The sequence below is a fragment of the Triturus cristatus genome, chromosome 3_2, assembly GCF_964204655.1.
Source record: "Triturus cristatus chromosome 3_2, aTriCri1.1, whole genome shotgun sequence".
NCBI classification, from domain to species: domain Eukaryota; kingdom Metazoa; phylum Chordata; class Amphibia; order Caudata; family Salamandridae; genus Triturus; species Triturus cristatus.
The window spans coordinates 852,927,793-852,933,663 of NC_140584.1; positions in this window are offsets into that span (position 1 = coordinate 852,927,793).

A 5,871-nucleotide genomic window follows, 5' to 3' on the forward strand; every position below is an offset into this window, starting at 1 on the left:
CTACACGCACGCTTTCAATCGATGCTGGAACACTGAGAACGCCAAACTTTCATCATCGCGCAGGTAAGCCTTCTTAAATCCTGGAGGCTTGGTGCCATTTTAAATATCTTAACACCCTCGGTTCCCTGAGTATTCGTGAACTGACGTCCATTTACTTTTCACCCCCTTTTCGAACAGTCGCGTTGTTTGCATCTCGAGTTTATCGGGTAAGATCTCATACTGAACACATGGGTGATCACATAGGGGACTATATAATTAGCTTTCTCTTCATACCCTTGGCAGTATATTTACAATTCATTCTCATTTCACTTCGGTTATGTAGATTTGGCAGCATTAAAGACTCTGTCGGAAAGCTGTTTCACTCTCTTGCCATTCTTAGAATTGCGAAAAGCTCTGTAGTAAGTATAACTCTGTCTCACACGTTCTGTTCTGTTTCTATCGTTTAGTGCACCACTCCTAATTTCGCGTATTCCACCTTCATTTTTCCCCATTATTCACCCCTCACCATTGAGCACCGAATAACACTTACGGAAGCTAGATTTCTCGCGTATCACAGCAGACTTTTTTCACTATCACTGTGTCTGATTTCTTCACCCGGACGACGCTCTGCACTTTATCTTGGTGATTAGGCTTGCGACAGCATGCACCTCACCTCAGCACCAGTTTATTTTCTGTCTTTTCACTCAGCTATTTGCTGTACTGAACCCTAGAGTGCAAATCCTAAATGTAAATCCTAAATGTAACACGTACAAACACATGAACATAATGCCATTTTTTGTTCTGTTGTAGTTCTAAATACGGTGGACTTATTTGAAACTTACTTCCTCTTGATCATGTTTATCCCCTGAATAAGGGTTCAAAAACCCGAAATGCATTGGGACTTTTCTTTGAAATGAAGACTATGTTCATCCTCTCTATGTATGTTGCTTGTGAATTAACAGGACTTCAAGGAGAGAGTATTTTTGTTATACCTCAAACAATATACACTTCTGTTTAACACAATTTGTCATGTTTTGATTTACATTGTAATAACTCCACAGGATAATGTTTTATGTATATTGCTGTTCAGATAATTTACGTTCATATTGAATTTGCCAAAGACTTTCTAGTCTACAGCTGTGCGTCACGTAGGTTTGGGTCACCCCATTCCTCTCAATCTGATGATAGTTTACACAGGGGTTAGGGCTAAACCCCAGCACATGACAGCACGCTTCACAGGATCTACACTATTAAGAAATAGAGCATTAAGTTAGATTACTTTCATTAAATTGGTGTGCAGGCCCATCTCTTATTTTACTTTTTCACACAGGGATGTGTGCCATGTTGACTCTCTGTTTTGTTCTGCACCCAGACACTCGGCCTGCAAGGGCAGTGTGTGTGTATCAGGGTACAGGGCCTCTAAGGGTGGCACAATAAGTGCTGCAGCCCTTAGGGGCCTTCTCTGGTCACAAGGCCCTGGGTACCTAGTGTACCATTTTCCAGGGGCTGACATGTGGTCAGAGATGCCAATTGGGTTTAGGCTTCAACCCAGTTTTAGGGAAGGAACATAGACCCTGGGTACCTGATTGGCAGGAGCCCAGGGCACACTCAGTCAAAGTACATCAGCAATTCAGCAAAAAGTGGGGGCATACCATGCAAGAAAGATGGCACTTTCTCTATCTGCTGCGGATTGATGAAGAAATGTTGTTTACCCTGATGGGTAACTCGAAGGCGTGCAGGATACATCATTGCATAGTCAATTTGCACCTGTTGAAGTTTCTTTTTCATTGGCAGCAATTTCCTCCTCGCCTCTTGTACTGCCATAGTAAGGTCAGGGAACAGTGCAATGGCATGCCCATCAAACACTATTTGTCGTCTCGCTCTGGCTAGACGGAGGGCTGCATTGCAGTCCCAATAATTAAGTAACCGGGTGATGATGGTCCTAGGAGTTGCCACCAGAGTGGTGAGGGCCCCAACGATCGGTGTGCCCTCTCAACCACCCGCTGCGCAGGAAAGGCATCAGCTCCAAAATTGGTCTGTATCATGCGTTCGACGTAGTCCTCCATCTGCCCAGTGTTAGCGCTTTCTGGCACTCCCAGAATAGGAGTATTGTTGCGCCTGGATCAAGCTTCTAGGTCTTTGCTCTGGGCGGCAATAACTTTTAACAAGCGTTCCTTTTGAGTTCATTGTCTCTTTCTGGTGGTTGATGTACCCTCCAAGTTGGACATTCTTTGTTCCGCATCCTCAAAGCGGCCTTCGTGTTTCTGCAATTTCTGGGCTATGAACTCGATACAGCTGCACATGGGGTCCATTTTGGTTTCTATCGAGGTGAAGCGTTGCTTCATGGATGTCAAGACGGGTTTGAGGTCCTTGTCTAAGGCTTGCGAGGCACTGGGAGGATGGTCCGCCATAATCTGATCAATGTCTCCCTGCTGAGTTTAGGGCAGATTTCGGGGTTCAAACAGTAGCTTAGCTTGCTGAGTCTCTGTTCTGCCCATTTCTGTCTTTTTACCAGTTCTGCACCCACACCGAACGCGGCAGTGTGGGTATTCTGCCCCACGGCCGATCTCAACTAGGCCGTCTCTGTCTTTGTCTGCCGGGGGTCAAGCACATGGTCCACGTATTCCCCTGTTGGCTGCCGGTGCCCTTGTCAAAAGTCACACTCTTATCGGCCCCCACTAGAACTCTGCTTTCTTGTAGTCAGGGCCCCCACTGCTTCTGTTTGGCAGAGAAGGAAGGTTCCCCTCATGGAAACTCCAGTGTTGATTTGTCCTCCCAGATCGCTTCCTGAGTTCCACAGCAGCTGGACCTCAGTATCGGGTGTTGGTGTGGATCATGTCATCTATGCCTATCAGCACTGAATGGGAAATGAGGTATGGGTTTCTGTGGACTACCTCGACCAACCCCACAGGACAACACGCCAGTGCCCGCAGGCTGCCCGGCACCAGGTCAGCTACTCCTGGGGGCCTTGCTGTCTAGAGACTAGGCCTTGTGGCTACATGTGGGCTCCCCCGCATCCGGGCTTTGTAGCAGGGAGCTGCTGCCCACTCGAGTCGCTCCTATCCTTCTTTTGAATATGGGGGCTCGCGCTATTTCAGGTCCGACGCTGTCACATCATGCAGGGCTCTGCCATGCCTGTGCGGGTCTGCGGCCCGCTAGCTGGCTGTATCTGCCGGGCCAGGGACAGGGAGGCCCCAACCGCCAGGCTGATCCTCACTGGGGCCCCCTCCGTCCACGGTCGAGGTTGCCTGGCCGCGCGTAGTCCCCCCTGTATCCAAACTCTACTGTAGGGAGCCACAGCCTTCCCAGGCCACTCCTCACCGTCTCAACGATGTGGGGAACTTGTGTCGGCCCCAGCCCACCTCCACCACCAAACAGGGAGGCACAACGTGCCCAGGATTCCTGCAGCGCCTAAACAATATGCGAGGTGTGGGTCCCTGTGCCCCGCACCAACCCGCTCGATGGGGCAGTGCGTTGGTGCTCGTGGGTTGCCCGGCACCAGGACAGTTATCACCAGGGTCTCCGCTGTCTGAAGACTGGGCTGCACAGTTCTGTGCAACCCCCCTCCGTGTCTGGGCTTCGCCGCGGGAAGCTTCTGCCCCTTTAAGTTGCTCTTCTGCTGACTTTGGAAGCGGGGATCCCTCGCCGGCATAGGTCCAGCTCTGCCAAATTATATCAGGATCGTCTTTGTCAGTGCATGTGTATGGCATTCCAGCCGTCCATATCCGCCAGGCTGGCGAAGCGAGGCCTCTACCGCTGGGCCAAGACCCGCTGGGGCCTACATCACCCGCGTCCAGGGCCATGTAGCCGTGTGCAGTCCCCACTGCGTGTCAAAGCTTTGCTGCAGGGAGCTGCAACCCTCCCAAATCTCTCCTCACCTTCGGGGTAGTTTGAGGAGCTCACGTCGTCTTTGGCAGTCCCTACCACTTTGTGCGGAGGCCCGACTCGGCCCCTGTCTCGGAGTCCACCAGCAGGCAACGCCCACTCAGTACTGCGCTGGGAGACTTTCGTTATTCTGGACAATGGAGTCCGCCGAACGGGCGCTGGCAATTATGCTGTGATCACCGACTCCGTTTCTTCTGTTTTGGCCAGTCCCGGCTTATTAATCAGCAGGATTATGACGGATGAGTAGCTCAGGCCGCCAGAGCCTCACACAAGTGTGGCCATCTTGCATGCAGGCCCTCTAGCGCCCCCCCCCCAATGTTTCCTTAATTCAGACTCCCATGTTTTTATAATGCTTCACCGCCTCTCCCACCTGAGCAGCAGGTAATCTTCCTAGTAATTTTGCGTTTTGTTGAAAGTGACCAATTATGACAGTCGTTTTGTACCCAGTGTCGGCTTAGAGGACCATTTCATTGCTTGCAAGAAGGTCCATGGCACCCTTGCTATGACACTTTCAGTATGTACAGGGGAGAGGGCAAAGGTCAAGTTTCTAACGAGCAAGCCAGGGGCTGCTCAGGAGCAATCACCTTGACAGGCCCTTCCCTGGAGAGTTTAGACGGAGCAGTCTTGGTCTGAAGAGGTGTGGCTTCGAGGGGAGGAGCAAGCAACACCAGCAGATTGGTTGAGAAACTAACCACCTCAGGTGGACAGTGCCAGATTGGAGACAAAATGTCAGAAAAAAGAAAAAAAACAAAGCAGGATTTCACGTCACACACCGAGAATCTGGAACAACATCCCCATCAGCTGCCGAACTGTTCAAACCCTAGCACAATTCAAAAGGAAACTGAGGGCTCATCTCATCAAAGAACACTAGTCATGTTTGAATTGCACCCTGGGACTTTCGCCCTGCTCAGCTTTCCTTTGTTTCCTAGCCAGGTTCCTCTCATACATTACTTCCATAGGTTTTCAGCAGGGGCTCGGTGGGGGAAGGCACATTTACGAGGCTGCCCCCTATTGGCGAGCTCTATCCTCTTCACATCAACACCCCTCAAGAAGGTACACCATTCCTGTGTTATAAAAAATGACCACACACCGTGGTGCTGTGATACCCACACTTTGTTATGGGTTACTGCGCAGATGTTTCACAAAGGAGCTGTTATGCCTAACTTATGGGGATGCTATTCTGTTGTGACGAAATAGAGGGCATGCTTTAGGTGTCTCCCTAGAGTGCAGCAGCCTAGGGGACCACCATGGAGTTTCTGGGGTCAGAAATCACAGTGCTAAATAGTTGAACAGTAGAAACCGGAGGTAAAAACAACAAGCATTTGCAATGCAAGCGGTCTCGTCTTTGGGACCTTTTATGTATTTACCTATGCAGCACATTAGCCTGGGTGCTGAAACATCTACTGTTCTTTAACATGGAGGGAAAGTAAGCACCAAACTGCGTGACACGCCAGGTATGGGAACACATGGAGAGAAATATTGCCTTTCAGCGGTAAATGGTATAGTCCAAAGCTCTGTTTTTAATATAAAATCAGGGCCTTCAGTGGTCAAATCGCTGAAAATACAAGATTTGAAAAACATATTATTGTCTACTGGGTGCACGTGGAAGACAATTTCTATGGACTGGAATCTAGAGAATTCTAAAGTGATTCTGGTATTTTACTGACCTCTGCTGAGCGTTTTCTATCAAGACAGTTAAATAGAGGCTGTTGAACAGAAAAAAAAAGTCCCTAAGCGGAAGCAGGCAAGTCCTAGGGCTGATCTCCAGAGCCCACATAGTACATACACAAGTATATACTAAAGTATATACAAGAGGTCTCGAATGCTCAACCTAAAAACCTGATGCTGACCTAAACGATCTTAAAAACTTTAGACCCATCACCAACCTTCCTTTCCTAGCTAAAATCCTCGAGAAATGTGTTCTCTCCCAACTCAACCAACACCTGGAATCGAACAACCTACTTGACTCACACCAATCTGGTTTCAGGAAGGGGTGCAGTACTGAAA